Source organism: Eubalaena glacialis, chromosome 9 (genome assembly GCF_028564815.1).
Source record: "Eubalaena glacialis isolate mEubGla1 chromosome 9, mEubGla1.1.hap2.+ XY, whole genome shotgun sequence".
In the NCBI taxonomy this organism is placed as follows: domain Eukaryota; kingdom Metazoa; phylum Chordata; class Mammalia; order Artiodactyla; family Balaenidae; genus Eubalaena; species Eubalaena glacialis.
The window spans coordinates 86,252,603-86,270,905 of NC_083724.1; the positions used below are offsets into that span (position 1 = coordinate 86,252,603).

Here is an 18,303-nt window from a genome sequence, read left to right on the forward strand (position 1 = left end):
ACACACACACACACACACACACACACACAGCCATGCCATGCCATCAACGTCATTTTCATTTACTTTTTGTTTTTTCTGGCAACAGTAGAACATGCCCTGACAACCCGCCTTCCATTATAAATATTTTAAAAACTAGGCAGGAGAGAGTCATCCCTTAACCACAGTCATAATGTAATGAAGGATACACACAGCTGCAGCAACACTCTGTAATTACTTAATTTGTTTTTGACAGCTCCCATTTGCAGAGGAGAGGAAAGTATGAACCACACATGAGTAAGGATTTTATATACGCCTGAATTTGTTTGTTGGTTGTGAATATTCACACATTTTCTTGGAAAACGACACAAATTATGGGGCAGGAAATCAAAGCCAACATCACCCTTTTCCCAGCAGAGAAAAGCTCAAGATGTTTGCTGTCTATGGAAAGTTGAAGCAAAAACTCAAGCCAGCATCTCCTCACCAAAGGGAAAAAGTACTAAATTAGCAATCACATTCCAGTTTGTGGCATTAGAGTGGGAGAGTGAGTTAAGAGTGTAGGCCTTGCTCATCAGATGGAAGAGCTTATTTTAATGAGTAAATGGAGCCTAGGACAGGCCACCATTTATCCCAAACCACCTTTCATAATAGTTACGTGTTGAGTGGTGTGATAACTATTTCTATGTTTTCTATAACCTAGCTATGGTGGTTCAGGGTGCTCCTCATCATGCACTTCTTAGGTAACTAGTGTTGACCTACATAGAACGGAGGTTGATGGGGCTGTGGGATGTTTCCTGGATCTCCTGAGACATGTCCTGAGTTGTCTGGGACTGAACACTTTAAAGGGACTGGTCTTGAAGTGGTATTAGGGCAAGATGAAACCCAACGATCAGAGATGTGTGATTGTGATTTGGTCTCTTTTTGGGAGTATGAGAAGTCTCCTTCTACCCCAACTGGGAGTTGGAGTGGGGTTAACAAATCCATACAGTTCTGTAAGGGGATGATGGAAACCTTACAAAGTGGGGAACACAGAGCAATGGAACAATTTGAGTTATCTCAGAGTTATCATCAGTAGTCAAAACTGCGCTTTTGGACACAGCAATTGGGCCTGATTAAGAGGCTGTCTGTCACCTTAGGAAGATGGGTTGGGGTAAATTATATCTTACATAAATCAGAGTAAGGAACTATAATAAAGGGTATATCATTATTCTATTAATATTGTATTGAGAAACTAGGCAGAGCTCTGGAATTATTTACCTGGTAGAAATCTGACCAAGTAGAGTTAAAGATCTGTCTGTGCTTTCTCTGTCCCCGATTGTCTTGATTCTTTTTGGCAACAGGATTCTAATGCATAAAAGCATATGCAGATGTCATAAGCAGTAATTAAAGGCAGAGTCACATGTGATTTAGTTAGCTTACCTTGAAGAAAGTTCTTGGGAGGAGTTTGGGACGATTTGTTCCTTGCAGAAGGAGGTCATGAAGAGCAGGTATTTGAGTTATAAAAAGAGTCAACTTGAGGCTGTAGGCTCAAGAGAGCTCCTGGGGATGCTGATCTGTCATTGCTCCTGCTCCTTTGATCAAGTCATGTAGTTGTGGTCAAATCATGTAGTTATATATTCACATTGTCTTGCATGTTCTCCTCAGTAGGAAGGAATTTAGGCCTGGGAAGATGCAGACATTTCCTCTCAGGTGTCCTGAGTACTTTCGCCCAAGGTCATTGTCATCAGACAACCTGTGACTAAGATTGTTTTCCCTGCCCTTCCCAGCACCCCCCAGCCTCGGGCTTCCAGAGCAGACATGGTGTCAGAATTATGCTTGATCCTGCCTAAAGACAATGGGGGTGTATAAACGGTAGGGTGCTGAAGGTTGTGGGGACCTCTCTTATGTCATCTCATTCCAGTATTCAAGGTCAGTCTCCCAAAGAGCACTCTTTTAAGCTATGGTACTTAAGGCAGTAGTCATCTTTCTCTACAGTCCTATCAAAATGTTATTTGATATTTTCACTAGTGGACACATTTATATATACTTACTTGAAACTTGGAGAGTGATTTTACTTGATAAATCTCAGCAGCTTAATATATACCTATAAAGTTGGTCTGAAGGCATTGGCAAATTATAGATGAACTTATTCAAATCAAAGGCCTATGGTCACTTATTGATTTTTCAAGTTTTTTCTTTCACATTAGAAACATTTAAACTTTGATTGCTTACAACTTAGTTCTTCCTTTTTATACAGCATTGTTTAATGCTAGATTATTCCTGAATATGTATAAATCCTATTTACAAAATTGGTAACTGCTAGTTAAATTAGATAAATCTAATTTATCAAAAATAATCCTGATGGTGGAGTTAAGATGGTGGAGGAGTAGGAAGATGTGGAGTTCACCTCTCTCCACAGATGCATCAGGAATACATCTATAGATGCAACAGTTCTCATAGAACACTGGCTGAACACTAGCCAGAAGACCTTGGACACCGGAAGGGACTATAAAGATCCTGGCATAACTGGGTAGGACAAAAAAAGAAAGAAGCGAGAAGGAGGAGGAGAGGAAGCAGGATGGGACCTGCACCCCGGGGTGGGGGAGCTGAAGCAGAGGAGAGATTCCTGAATTCAGGGAAACCCCCTCTCTGACGGGGAAATCAACTGGGACAGAAGGGAAGCATTTGAGGTTGTCGGAAGAGGGTGAAGCAGCTGATCTGTGGCAGACGGGACAAAGTGAGAAATACACAGATGGTCTGTACGGCGGCCCTGTGTGCCCTGGACTGGGACGTGTGTTCACAGGTGTGCAAGGGGCTGGAAGCTGAAGTGTAGGGATTAGAGAACTGGCCTGGGGCAAGAACTGCTGTTGGCTGTGGGGAGACAGACTGAGGGGACGGGAGGGAGGAAATCCACAGCAGGGAATGCTTATGGAGGAAGACTGGACTGCCATGGAAGCAGGTGCTACTGCTGAGTGACACGCAGTGGGAGGAGCCACTGTTGTAGCCTCTCTCTCCCCACATGCCGGCACCTGCCAACGAACAATAAAAGAAGCCCTCTCAGGGCTGGCCCTCACACACTGGCTGCCGGGCACCAGAAAAAGCCCGGCCAGGGCTGGCCCTCACTAGGGCCATAACTCTTGCACCCATGGCCGCCGGCTTCCCTGCACATTTTGCTCTGCCAGGGCTCCCATGATCCAAGCAGTCATACTACCTCTGTGCTCTGTCCTCACTGGGGTAGACCCAAGAGCTCCAAGGCAGCCTCAGGAACAGACTCCTATGGGTGGACCACACACAGAGGTGGGGACAAAACCAAAGCTGAACCCCAGGGATGGGGCGACTAAGGAAGAGTATTGAAATCTTCCCATCAGCTGCACAAGCTGCAGATTATATCCCCACAATCACCTAGGTAGACCCTGCATCTATGGAATATCTGAGTAGACAATGAGTGTTCCCACAAATGAAAATGGTCTAGCTCTGACAGCTGTAGACTTTGGGGGCAGCACACGCAGGAATTGGGGCAGATCAGAGTCTGAGTGGTCCCCACAGGGCCCACGACAGGTCCAGATACCAGCCCAGAGGCAGAGGAGGGTCTCTTGGGGAAGCGGAGATGGGCTGTGGCTCACAGCGTGTGCAAGGACACTGACAGCTGAGACCCCAGGGAAACATAATTATTACTATTAATTGTATTATGTTTTGATTCATTCTGTTGTTGGTTCTGGATTTCTTTTAGTGTTTTTTTGTTTGTCTGTTTGTTGTTGTTTTAGGTTTTTTTTAATTTAGTCTTTTAGGAACTTCGTGTTTTATAACATATTTTTTATTTTTATTTTTTTAATATATTTCTATTTTTACTTTTCTGTTGTTCTGTGTTCTTTTCTTCTTATTTTTTCTTCTCCTTTTTCTTTAATATATTTAAAATTTTTTTATATTTCCATTTCTACTTTGCTTTTCTGTTGTTCTGTGTTTTTTCCCTTTTTATTTTATTTTATTATTATTTTAAAAATCATTTTTATCAGTTTGTTCAGTTTCCTTGCTTTATTCTTCAGTAGGCACACTATTTTGGTTTTGATTTTAGGTTTTGTGTTTTTCTTAGTTCTGATTCTAATTGTTTGATTTCGTTTTGGGGTTCTTCTCTTTGTCTGGTTGTTCTCTTGTTTTTTGTTTTATTTGGTCTGTTTTTGTTTCTTTTGCGTGTGTGTGTTTCCTCGTTTCTGTTTTTGTTTGATTTTGTTTTTACCATTTCTCTGGGGTTTTGTTTGTCTTTTTTTTCCTTAATAAATTTTTTATTTTATTTTTTTATATTTCTATTTCTACGTTGCTTTTCTGTTGTCTTCTTTCCCCTTTCCCTTTTTTTAAAAAAATCTTTTATTTTCGTTTGTTTTGTTTCTTTGCTTCATTCTTCAGCTGGCACCCTGCTTTAGTTTTATTTTTTGGTTTTGTGTTTTTGTTCCTTTTTAAAAATTTTTATTTTAAAAAAATTTTTTAAATGATATTTTGTTTTATTTCTTATTTATTTTTTGGCAGATCTTTATTGGCATATAATTGCTTCACAATACTGTGTTAGTTTCTGTTGCACAAGAAAGCGAATCAGCCCTATGAATACACATGTCCCCATATTGCCTCCCTCTTGACGCTCCCTTCCATCCTCCCTATCCCACTCCTCTAGGTCATCGCAAAGCACCAAGCTGATCTCCCTGTGCTATGCTGCTGCTTCCCACCAGCCAACTATTTTACATTCGGTAGTATATTATGTTGATGCTACTCTCACTTTGCCCCCACTTCGCCCTCCCACCCCATGTCCTCAAGTCCATTCTCTGTGTCTACCTCTTTATTCCTGCCCTGCAACTATGTTCATCAGTATCATTTTTTTTTTTTTAGATTCCACGTATATGAGTTAGCATACAGTATTAGTTTTTCTCTTTCTGACTTACTTCACTCTGTATGACAGACTCTAGGTCCATCCACTTCACTACAAATAACTCAATTTCATTAGTTTTTATGGCTGAGTAATATTCCATTGTATATATGTGCTGCATCTTCTTTATCAGTTCATCTGTTGATGGACATTTAGGTTGGTTCCATGTCCTGGCTGTTGTAAATAGTACTGCAATGAACATTGTGGTACATGTCTCTTTGAATTATGGTTTTCTCAGGGTATATTCCTAGTAGTGGGATTGCTGGGTCATATGGTAGTTCTATTTTTAGTTTTTAAAGGAACCTCCATGCTGCTTTCCATAGTTGTTGTATCAGTTTACATTCCCACCAACAGTGCAAGAGGATTCCCCTTTCACCACACCCTTTCCAGCATTTATTGTTTCTAGATTTTTTTTTTGAATTTTATTTTATTTATTTTTTTATACAGCAGGTTCTAATTAGTTATCCATTTTATACATATTAGTGTATATATGTCAATCCCAATCTCCCAATTCATCACACCACCCCCCTACCCCCCACCACTTTCCCCCCTTTGTGTCCATACGTTTGTTCTCTACATCTGTGACTCAATTTCTGCCCTGCAAACCGGTTCATCTGTACCATTTTTCTAGGTTCCACATATATGCATTAATATACGGTATTTGTTTTTCTCTTTCTGACTTACTTCACTCTGTATGACAGTCTCTAGATTCATCCATGTCTCTACAAATGACCCAATTTCATTCCTTTTTATGGCTGAGTAACATTCCATTGTATATATGTACCACATCTTCTTTATCCATTCGTCTGTCGATGGGCATTTAGGTTGCTTCCATGATCTGGCTATTGTAAATAGTGCTGCAATGAACACTGGGGTGCATGTGTTTTTTTGAATTATGGTTTTCTCTGGGTATATGCCCAGTAATGGGATTGCTGGATCATATGGTAATTGTATTTTTAGTTTTTTAAGGAACCTCCATACTGTTCTCCATAGTGGCTGTATCAATTTACATTCCCACCAACAGTGCAAGAGGGTTCCCTTTTCTCCACATCCTCTCCAGCATTTGTTGTTTGTAGATTTTCTGAGGATGCCCATTCTAACTGGTGTGAGCTGATACCTCATTGTAGTTTTGATTTGCATTTCTCTAATAATTATTGATGTTGAGCAGTTTTCACGTGCTTGTTGGCCATCTGTATGTCTTCTTTGGAGAAATGTCTATTTAGGTCTTCTGCCCGTTTTTGGGTTGGGTTGTTTGTTTTTTTAATATTGAGCTGCATGAGCTGTTTATATATTTGGGAGATTAATCCTTTGTCCATTGATTCGTTTGCAAATATTTTCTCTCATTCTGAGGGTTGTCTTTATGTCTTGTTTGTAGTTTCCTTTGCTTTGCAAAAACTTTTAAGTTTCATTAGGTCCCATTTGTTTATTTTTGTTTGTGTTTCCATTACTCTAGGAGGTGGATCAAAAAAGATCTTGCAGGACTTCACTGGTGGCGCAGTGGTTGAGAATCTGCCTGCCAATGCAAGGGACACAGGTTCGAGCCCTGGTCTGGGAAGATCCCACATGCCACGAAGCAACTGGGCCCGTGAGCCACAATTACTGAGCCTGCGCATCTGGAGCCTGTGCTCCGCAACAAGAGGCCGCGATAGTGAGAGGCCCGCGCACCACGATGAAGAGTGGCCACCACTTGCCGCAAGTAGAGAAAGCCCTCGCACAGAAACGAAGACCCAACACAGCCATAAATAAATAAATAAATAAATAAAAATTAAAAAAAAAAACAAAAACTTAACTAGCAACTTTCATGTTGTGCATTAAAAAAAAAAAAAAAAAAAGATCTTGCTGTGATTTATGTCAAAGAGTGTTTTTGCTATGTTTTCCTCTAAGAGTTTTATAGTGTCTGGTCTTACACTTAGGTCTCTAATCCATTTTGAGTTTATTTTTGTGTATGGTGTTAGGGAGTGTTCTAATTTCATTCTTTTACAGGTAGCTGTCCAGTTTTCCAGCACCACGTATTGAAAAGACTGTCTTTTCTCCACTGTATGTCCTTGCCTCCTTTGTCATAGATTAGTTGACCATAGGTGTGTGGATTTTTCTCTGGGCCCTTTATTCTGTTCCATTGATCTATATTTCTGTTTCTGTGCCAGTACCATATTGTCTTGATTACTGTAGCTTTGTAGTATAGACTGAAGTAAGGGAGTCTGGTTCCTCCAGCTCCATTTTTTTCCCTCAAGACTGCTTTGGCTATTTGGGGTCTTTTGTGTCTCCATACAAATTTTAAGATTTTTTGTTCTAGTTCTGTAAAAAATGCCATTGGTAATTTGATAGGGATTGCATTGAATCTGTAGATTGCTTTGGGTAGTATAGTCATTTTCACAATATTGATTCTTCCAATCCAAGAACATGGTATATCTCTCCATCTGTTGGTATCATCTTTAATTTCTTTCATCAGTGTCTTACAGGTTTCTGCATACAAACCTTTTGTCTCCCTAGGTAGGTTTATTCCTAGATATTTTATTCTTTTTTGTTGCAATGGTAAATGGGAGTGTTTCCTTAATTTCTCTTTCAGATTTTTCATCATTAGTGTATAGGAATGCAAGAGATTTCTGTGCATAAATTTTGTATCCTGCAACTTTACCAAATTCATTGATTAGCTCTAGTAGTTTTCTGGTGGCATCTTCAGGATTTTTGATGTATAGTATCATGTCATCTGCAAACAGTGACAGTTTTACTTCTTCTTTTCCAATTTGTATTCCTTTTATTTCTTTTTCTTCTCTGTTTGCCGTGGCTAGGACTTCCAAAACTATGTTGACTAATAGTGGTGGGAGTGGACATCCTTGTCTTGTTCCTATCTTAGAGGAAATGCTTTCAGTTTTTCACCATTGAGAATGATGTTTGCTGTGGGTTTGTCGTATATGGCCTTTATTATATTGAGGTAGGTTCCCTCTATGCCCATTTTCTGGAGAGTTTTTAGCATAAATGGGTGTTGAATTTTGTCAAAAGCTTTTTCTGCATCTATTGAGATGATCATATAGTTTTTATTCTTCAATTTGTTAATATGGTGTATCACATTGATTGATTTGTGTATATTGAGGAATCCTTGCATCCCTGGGATAAATCCCACTTGATCATGGTGTATGATCATTTTTTTTTTTTTTAAACATCTTTATTGAAGTATAATTGCTTTACAATGGTGTGCTAGCTTCTGCTTTACAACAAAGTGAATCAGTTACACATATACATATGTTGCCATATCTCTTCCCTCTTGCATCTCCCTCCCTCCCACCCTCCCTATCCCACCCCTCTAGGTGGTCACAAAGCACCGAGCTGATCTCCCTGTGCTATGCGGCTGCTTCCCACTAGTTATCTATTTTACATTTGGTAGTGTATATATGTCCATGACACTCTTTCACCCTGTCACATCTCACCCCTCCCCCTCCCCATATCCTCAAGTCCATTCTCTAGTAGGTCTGTGTCTTTATTCCCATCTTGCCCCTAGGTTCTTCATGACCTCTTTTTTTTTTTTTTCCCTTAGATTCCATATATATGTGTTAGCATACTGTATTTGTTTTTCTCTTTCTGACTTACTTCACTCTGTATGACAGACTCTAACTCCATCCACCTCATTACAAACACCTCCATTTCATTTCTTTTTATGGCTGAGTAATATTCCATTGTATATATGTGCCACATCTTCTTTATCCATTCATCCGACGATGGACACCTAGGTTGCTTCCATGTCCTGGCTATTGTAAACAGAGCTGCAATGAATATTTTGGTACATGACTCTTTCTGAATTATGGTTTTCTCAGGGTATATGCCCAGTAGTGGGATTGCTGGATCATATGGTAGTTCTATTTTTAGTTTTTTAAGGAACCTCCATACTGTTCTCCATAGTGACTGTATCAATTTACATTCCCACCAACAGTGCAAGAGTGTTCCCTTTTCTCCACACCCTCTCCAGCATTTATTGTTTCTAGATTTTTTGATGATGGCCATTCTGACCGGTGTGAGATGATACCTCATTGTAGTTTTGATTTGCATTTCTCTAATGATTAATGATGTTGAGCATTCTTTCATGTGTCTGTTGGCAATCTGTATCTCTTCTTTGGAGAAATGTCTATTTAGGTCTTCTGCCCATTTTTGGATTGGGTTGTTTGTTTTTTTGTTATTGAGCTGCATGAGCTGCTTGTAAATCTTGGAGATTAATCCTTTGTCCGTTGCTTCATTTGCAAATATTTTCTCCCATTCTGAGGGTTGTCTTTTGGTCTTGTTTATGGTTTCCTTTGCTGTGCAAAAGCTTTTAAGTTTCATTAGGTCCCATTTGTTTATTTGTGTTTTTATTTCCATTTCTCTAGGACCTGGGTCAAAAAGGATCTTGCTGTGACTTATGTCATACAGTGTTCTGCCTATGTTTTCCTCTAAGAGTTTGATAGTGTCTGGCCTTACACTTAGGTCTTTAATCCATTTTGAGTTTATTTTTGTGTATGGTGTTAGGGACTGTTCTAATTTCATACTTTTACATGTACCTGTCCAATTTTCCCAGCACCACTTATTGAAGAGGCTGTCTTTTCTCCACTGTATATGCTTGCCTCCTTTATCAAAGATAAGGTGACCATATGTGCGTGGGCTTATCTCTGGGCTTTCTATCCTGTTCCATTGATCTATATTTCTGTTTTTGTGCCAGTACCAAACTGTCTTGATTACTGTAGCTTTGTAATATAGTCTGAAGTCAGGGAGCCTGATTCCTCCAGCTCCATTTTTCGTTCTCAAGATTGCTTTGGCTATTCGGGGTCTTTTGTGTTTCCATACAAATTGTGAAATTTTTTGTTCTAGTTCTGTGAAAAATGCCAGTGGTAGTTTGATAGGGATTGCATTGAATCTGTAGATTGCTTTGGGTAGCAGAGTCATTTTCACAATGTTTATTCTTCCAATCCAAGAACATGGTATATCTCTCCATCTATTTGTATCATCTTTAATTTCTTTCATCAGTGTCCTATAATTTTCTGCATACAGGTCTTTTGTCTCCTTAGGTAGGTTTATTCCTAGGTATTTTATTCTTTTTGTTGCAATGGTAAATGGGAGTGTTTTCTTAATTTCACTTTCAGATTTTTCATCATTAGTATACAGGAATGCAAGAGATTTCTGTGCATTAATTTTGTATCGTGCTACTTTACCAAATTCATTGATTAGCTCTAGTAGTTTTCTGGTAGCATCTTTTGGATTCTCTATGTATAGTATCATGTCATCTGCAAACAGTGACAGTTTTACTTCTTCTTTTCCAATTTGTATTCCTTTTATTTCTTTTTCTTCTCTGTTTGCCGTGGCTAGGACTTCCAAAACTATGTTGACTAATAGTGGTGGGAGTGGACATCCTTGTCTTGTTCCTATCTTAGAGGAAATGCTTTCAGTTTTTCACCATTGAGAATGATGTTTGCTGTGGGTTTGTCGTATATGGCCTTTATTATATTGAGGTAGGTTCCCTCTATGCCCATTTTCTGGAGAGTTTTTAGCATAAATGGGTGTTGAATTTTGTCAAAAGCTTTTTCTGCATCTATTGAGATGATCATATAGTTTTTATTCTTCAATTTGTTAATATGGTGTATCACATTGATTGATTTGTGTATATTGAGGAATCCTTGCATCCCTGGGATAAATCCCACTTGATCATGGTGTATGATCATTTTAAAGTGCTGTTGGATTCTGTTTGCTAGTATTTTGCTGAGGATTTTTGCATGTATGTTCATCAGTGATATTGGTCTGTAGTTTTCTTTCTTTGTGACATCTTTTTCTGGTTTTGGTATCAGGGTGATGGTGGCCTCATAGAATGAGTTTGGGAGTGTTCCTCCCTCTGCCATATTTAGGAAGAGTTTGAGAGGATTGGTGTTAGCTCTTCTCTAAATGTTTGATAGAATTCACCTGTGAAACTATCTTGTCCTGGACTTTTGTTTGTTGGAAGATTTTTAATTGCAGTCTCAATTTCAGTGCTTGTGATTGGTCTGTTCATATTTTCTATTTCTTCCTGGTTCAATCTCAGAAGGTTGTGCTTTTCTAAGAATTTGTCCATTCCTTCCATGTTGTCCATTTTATTGGCATATAGTTGCTTGTAGTAATCTCTCATGATGCTTTGTATTTCTGCAGTGTCAGTTGTTACTTGTCCTTTTTCATTTCTATTTCTATTGATTTGAGTCTTTCCCTTTTTTTCTTGATGAGTCTGGCTAAATGGTTATCAATTTTGTTTATCTTCTCAAAGAACAAGCTTTAATTTTATTGAACTTTGCTATTGTTTTCTTTGTTTCTATTTCATTTATTTCTGTTCTGATCTTTATGATTTCTTTCCTTCTGCTACCTTTGGTTTTTGTTTGGTCTTCTTCCTCTAGTTCCTTTAGGTGTAAGGTTAGATTGTTTATTTGGGATTTTTCTTGTTTCTTGGGGGATGCTTTTGCCACATCCCACAGGTTTTGGATCATCGTGTGTTCATTGTCATTTGTCTCTAGGTAGTTTTTGATTTCTTCTTTGATTTCTTCAGTGATCTCTTGGTTATTTAGTAATGTATTGTTTAGCCTCCATGTGTTTGTGTTTTTTACGTTTTTTTCCCTGTAATTGATTTCTGATCTCATAGTTTTGTGGTCAGAAAAGATGCTTGATATGATTTCAACTTTCTTAAATTTACTGAGGCTTGATATGTGACCCAAGATGTGATGTATCCTGGAGAATGTTCCTTGTGCACTTGAGAAGAAAGTGTATTCTGCCACTTTGAGTGGAATATTCCATAAATATCAATTAGATCTATCTGGTCTATTGTGTCATTTAAAGCTTGTATTTCCTTATTTATTTTCTGTGTGGATGATCTGTCCATTGGTGTAAATGTGATGTTAAAGTCCCCTACTATTATTGTGTTACTGTCGATTTCTCCTTTCATGGCTCTTAGCATTTGCCTTACGTATTGAGGTGCTCCTATGTTGGGTGCATAAACATTTATAATTCTTATATCTTCTTCTTGGATGGATCCTTTGATCATTATGTAGTGTCCCTCCTTATCTCTTGTTACTGTCTTTATTTTAAAGTCTATTTTATCTGTTATGAATATTACTACTCCAACTTTCTTTTGATTTACATTTGCATGGAATATTTTTTTCCATCCCCTCACTTTCAGTCTGTATGTGTCCCTAGGTCTGAAGTGTGTCTCTTGTAGACAGCATATATATAGGGGTCTTGTTTTTGTATCCATTCAGCCAGTCTGTGTCTTTTGGTTCGGGCCTTTAATCCATTTCCATTTGAGGTTATTATCAACATGTATGTTCCTATTACCATTTTCTTAATTGTTTTGGGTTTGTTTTTGTGGGTCTTTTTCTCCTGTTGTGTTTCCCGCTTAGAGAAGTTTCTTTAGCATTTGTTGTGAAGCTGGTTTGGTGGTGCTGAATTCTCTTAGCTTTTGCTTGTCTGAAAAGCTTTTGACTTCTCATTGAATCTGAATGAGATCCTTGCTGGGTAGAGTAATCTTGACTGTAGCTTTTTCTCTTTCATCACTTTAAGTATGTCCTGCCACTCCCTTCTGGCCTGAGGAGTTTCTGCTGAAAAATCAGCTGATAACCTTCTGGGGATTCCTTTGTATGTTATTTTTTGTTTTTCCCTTGCTGCTTTTAATATTTTTTCTTTGAATTTAATTTTTGTTAGTTTGATTAATATGTGTCTTGGTGTGTTTTTCCCAGGGTTTGTCCTGCATGGGACTCTCTGTGCTTCCTGGGCTTGGGTGACTATTTCCTTTCCCATGTTAGGGAAGTTTTCAACTATAATCTCTTCAAATATTTTCTCAGACCCTTTCTTTTTCTCTTCTTCTTCTGGGACCCCTATAATTTGAATATTGGTGCATTTAGTGTTGTCCCAGAGGTCTCTGAGACTGTCTTCAATTCTTTTCATTCTTTTTTCTTTATTCTGCTCCTTGACAGTTATTTCCACCATTTTGTCTTGCAGCTTACTTATTCATTCTTCTGCCTCAGTTATTCTGTTATTGATTCCTTCTAGTGTATTTTTCATTTCAGTTGTTGTGTTGTTCATCTCTGTTTGTTTGTTCCTTAGTTCTTCTAGATCTTTGTTAAATATTTCTTGTATTTTCTCAATCCGTGCCTCCATTCTATCTCCAAGATTCTGGATCATCTTTACTATCATTACTCTGAATTGTTTTTCAGGTAGGTTACTTATTTCCTCTTCATTTATTTGGTCTTGTAGGTTTTTACCTTGGTCCTTCATCTGTGACAATTTTTTTGCCGTCTCATTTTTTTTTTTAATGAATGGGATTGTATTCCTGTCTTACTGGTTGTTTGGCCTGAGGCTTCCAACACTGAAGTTTGTATGCTATTGGGTAGAGCCAGGTCTTGGTGCTGAGATGAGGAACTCCGTGGCACCTCACTCTGATGAATATTCCCTGGGGTCTGAGGTTCTCTGTTAGTCCAGTGGTTTGGACTCAGAGCTTGTACCACAGGAGCTTCAACCCGACCCTGGGCTCATGAACCAAGATCCCACAAGCCGTGTGGGACTGCCAAAAAAAAAAGAGGGGGGAAGGCCTTGGCTGTGGAGGGTCGGACCTAATCAAGGGCGAGGTTTGGGTGGTGGGCGGCGCCAGTGCTCAGGACCCACAGGGTTGGAAAAGGCCCTGGGGGTTGTGGAGGGTGGAGCTTAGGCTCAAGGAACAGAAGGGGCCCAGAAGTGCCCCCCACCCTTTGTCTCAGAGGGCAGGGGACCTCTCCTGGGAGCCCAGCAGGCTTCCTGACCTCGAGTGGCTGGGGCAAACACCCTCCTCTCCTCTCCTGCTCCTCAGGTCTGGGAGGGCCTCTCCTGCCTGCCTCTCCTGATCTCCCTGGCCTCCCTCCTATGCCCCCAAGACCCACGCAGCCTGGAGGGGTGTTTGGAGGACTGGGGAGTGGCCTGGGAGCTCAGCAGTCTCCCTGGGCCCGAGTGGGCAGGGCAATCGCCCTCTGCTCCTCTCCCCCTCCTCCCAGATGGCTCCTCCACCCTTCCTCTCCTGATCTCCCCGGTCTCTCTTCTATACCCCCAGGACCCATGTGGCCTGGATGGGGCTTTGGAGATGGGGTACCGGCTTGGGAGCTCAGCAGGCTCCCCTGCCCGTGTGGGCCAGGCGATCACCCTCAGGTCCTCTCTCGGTCTTCTTGGAGAGTCCCTCCATCCTGCCTCTCCTGATCTCCCTGGCCTCAGTGCCTCTGATCGTGTCTGGCCTCCACTTCTCCTACCCCCTCAGTCCCCCTACTTCCTACCAGTTCACTTTGGGGTTCCTCCCGTCTCCTTGGTCGTCAGAGTCCCCCACCAGCGGCCGGCAGGTGCCCTCACTATGGGGAGACACTAACTCCGTGTCTTTCCACACCGCCATCTTGACTCCACCTCCTGGTTTTCTTTTTAATAGTTTTATTTCGTCCTTCATTTCTTTTGTTTGTTTGGTTGTTCTCTTGCGTTTTTGTTTTATTTTGTTCTGTTTTTGTTTCTTTTGTGTGCATGCATGTTTCCTTGTTTCTGTTTTTGTGTGTTTGATTTTACTTTTCACTGTTTGTCTGGGGTTTTGTTAGTCTTTTTTATTTTTTTAATCCCCTTTATTGCTGGGACAAGCAACTTGTGGGGTCTTGGTTTCTCGAATGGAAGTTGGGTCTGAGGCTCTGGGGTGGAAGCACTGAGTCCAGGACGCTGGACTACTAGAGAATTCCCGACCCCAGGGAAGATTAATCGCCAAGAGCTCCACCCAACTGCCTGTAGCTCCCAGCACTGGATGCCTCACACTAAAGAACAAACAAAACAGGAACACAAACCCACCCATCAGCACACAGACTACCTAAAGTCATGCTAAGCTCACAGACATTCCAAAACACACCACCTGACACAGCCCTGCTCATCAGAGGGAAAAGACTCAGCTCCACCCACCAAACACAGGCACCAGTGCCTCCCATCAGGAAGCCTACACAAGACACTGGAACAACCCTACCACCAGGGGCAGAGAACAGAAGCAAGAGGAACTATGACCCTGCAGTCTAGGGAAAGGAGACCTCAAATACTGTAAATCAGACAAAATGAGAAGACAGAGAAATATCTTGCAGGCAAAGGAGCAAGGTAAAATCCACAAGACCAAATAAATGAAGAAGAAATAGGCAAACTACCTGAAAAAGAGTTCAGAGTAATGATAGTAAAGATGATCCAAAATCTCAGAAATAGAATAGAGAAAATACAAGAAATGTTTAACGAGGACCTAGAAGAACTAAAACACAAACAAACAGTAATGAACAACAAAATAACTGAAATTAAAAATACTCTAGAAGGAATCAATCACAGAATAACTGAGGCAGAAGAACGACTAAATGAGCTGGAAGACAAAATGGTGGAAATAACTGTTGAGGAGCAGAATAAAGAAAAAAGAATGAAAAGAATTGAAGACAATCTCAGAGACCTCTGGGACAACACTAAATGCACCAATATTCAAATTATATGTGGCCCAGAAGAAGAAGAAAAAAAGAAAGTGTCTAAGAAAATATTAGGAGAGATTATAGTCAAAAACTTCCCCAACATGGGGAAGGAAATAGTCAATCAAGTCCAGGAAGTGCAGAGAGTCCCATACAGGATAAACCCAAGGAGAAACACACCGAGACACATATTAATCAAAATAACAGAAATTAAACACAAAGAAAAAATATTAAAAGCAGTAAGGGAAAAGCAACAAATAATATACAACGGAATCCCCAGAAGATTATCAGCTGATTTTTCAGCAGAAACTCTGCAGGCCAGAAGAGAGTGGCAGGTTATACTTAAAGCGATGAAAGGGAAAAACCTACAACCAAGATAACTATACCCAGCAAGGATCTCATTCAGATTCGATGGAGAAATCAAAAGCTTTACAGAGAAGCAAAAGCTAAGAGAATTCAGCACCACCAAACCAATACAACAGAGGCTAAAGGAACTTCTCTAGGCAGGAAATACAAAATAGGAAAAGACCCACAAAAACAAACCCCAAAGAATTATGAAAATGGTAATAAGAGCATACATATTGATAATTACCATAAATGGAAATGGATTAAATGCTCCAGCCAAAAGACACAGACTGGCTGAATGGATACAAAACAAGACCCATATGCTGTCTACAAGAGACCCACTTCAGACCTAGGGACACATACAGACTGAAAGTGAGGGGATGGAAAAGAATATTCCATACAAATGGAAATCAAATGAAAGTGGGGTAGCAATACTCATATCAGACAAAATAGACTTTAAAATAAAGACTATTACAAAAGAAAAGGAGGGAAACTACATAATGATCAAAGGATGAATCCAGGAAGAAGATATAATAATTGTAAACATCTATGCACCCAAGACAGGATCACCTCAATACGTAAGACAAATGATAACAACCATGAAAGGCAAAATCGACAGTAACACAATAATTGTAGGTGACTTTAACACCCCACCTACACCCAAGGAGAGATCATCCAAACAGAAAATAAATAAGGAAACATAAGCTTTAAATGACACATTAGAGCAGATGGACTTAGTCAATATTATAGGACATTCCATCTAAAAACAACAGAGTACACTTTCTTGCCAAGTGCAAATGGAACATTCTCCAGGATATATCACATCTTTGGGTCACAAATCAAGCCTCGGAAAATTTATGAAAAGTGAAATCATATCAAGCATCTTTTCCGACCACAATGCTATGAGACTAGATATCAGTTACAGGAAAAAAACTGTAAAAAACACAAACACTTGGAGGCTAAACTATATGCTACTAAACAACCAAGAGATCACTGAAGAAATCAAAGAGGATATCAAAACATACCCAGAAACAAATGACAATGAAAACACGATGACCCAAAACCTATGGGATGCAGAAAAAGCAGTTCTAAGAGGGAGGATTATAGCAATACAATCCTACCTCAAGAAATAAGAAAAATCTCAAATAAACAACCTAACCTTACACCAAAAGCAATTAGAGAAAGAAGAAGAAGAACAACAAAACAAAAAACCCAGAGTTAGCAGAAGGAAAGAAATCATAAAGATGAGATCAGAAATAAATGAAAAAGAAATCGGGCTTCCCTGGTGGCGCAGTGGTTGAGAGTCTGCCTGCCAATGCAGGGGACGCGGGTTCGTGCCCTGGTCCGGGAAGATCCCACATGCCGCAGAGTGGCTAGGCCCGTGAGCCACAACTACTGAGCCTGCGCGTCTGGAGCCTGTGCTCCACAACGGGAGAGGCTGTGACAGTGAGAGGCCCGCGCACCGCGATGAAGAGTGGCCCCCGCTCACCGCAACTGGAGAAAGCCCTCGCACAGAAACGAAGACCCAACACAGCCTAAATAAATAAATAAATAAATAAATAAATTTATTAAAAAAAAAAAAAGAAATGAGGGAAATAATAGCAAAGATCAATAAGACTAAAAGCTGGTTCTTTGAGACAACAAACAAAATTGATAAACAGCCAGATTCATCAGGAAAAAAAGGGAAAAGAGTCAAATCAACAGAATTAGGAATGAAAAAGAAGTAACAACTGATACTGCAGAAATACAAAGGATCATGAGAGACTACTACAAGCAACTATATGCCAATAAAATGGACAACCTGGAAGAAGTGGACAAATTCTTAGAAAATTACAACCTTCCAAGACTGAACCAGGAAGAAAGTGAAAATATTAACAGACCCATCACAAGCACTGAAGTTGAAACTGTGATTAAACATCTTCCAACAAACAGAAACCCAGGGCCAGTTGGCTTCACAGGCAAATTCCATCAAACATTTAGAGAAGAGCCAACACCGATCCTTCTCAAACTCTTCTAAAATATAGCAGAAGGAGGAACACTCCCAAACTCATTCTACAAGGCCACCATCACCCTGATACCAAAACCAGACAAAAATGTCACAAAATAAAGAAAATTCCAGGCCCATATCACTGATGAACATAGATGCAAAAATCCTGAACAAAATACTAGCAAACAGAAGCCAACAGCACATTAAAGGGATCATACCACATGATCAGGTGGGGTTTATCACAGGAATGCAAGGATTATTCAATAAAAGCAAATCAATCAATGTGACACACCATATTAAACTGAAAGGTAAAAACCATATGATCATCTCAATAGATGTAGAAAAATCTTTTGACAAAATTCAACATTCATTTATGATAAAAACTCTCCAGAATGATGGCATAGAGGGAACGTTCCTCAACATAATAAAGGCCATATATGACAAACCCACAGCCAACACCATTCTCAATGGTGAAAAACTGAAAGCATGTCCTTTAAGATCAGGAACAAGACAAGGACATCCACTCTTGCCACTCTTATTCAACATAGTTTTGGAAGTCTTAGCCTCGGCAATCAGAGAAGAAAAAGAAATAAAAGGAATGCATATTGGAAAGGAAGAAGCAGAACTGTTACTGTTTGCAGATGACA

General features: G+C 39.8%; 1 long non-coding RNA gene across 1 annotated transcript in view; it reads left to right on the plus strand.

Moving 5' to 3' along the window:
- The window catches only part of LOC133097441 (uncharacterized), a 50,133-nt gene extending 43,574 nt beyond the window's left edge, over nt 1–6,559 (plus strand). Inside the window, exon 3 of the long non-coding RNA XR_009702008.1 lies at nt 6,321–6,559. This is a non-coding gene — a long non-coding RNA (uncharacterized LOC133097441). The remainder of the gene's footprint in view (nt 1–6,320) is intronic.
- Nucleotides 6,560–18,303: the final 11,744 nt, after the last annotated feature.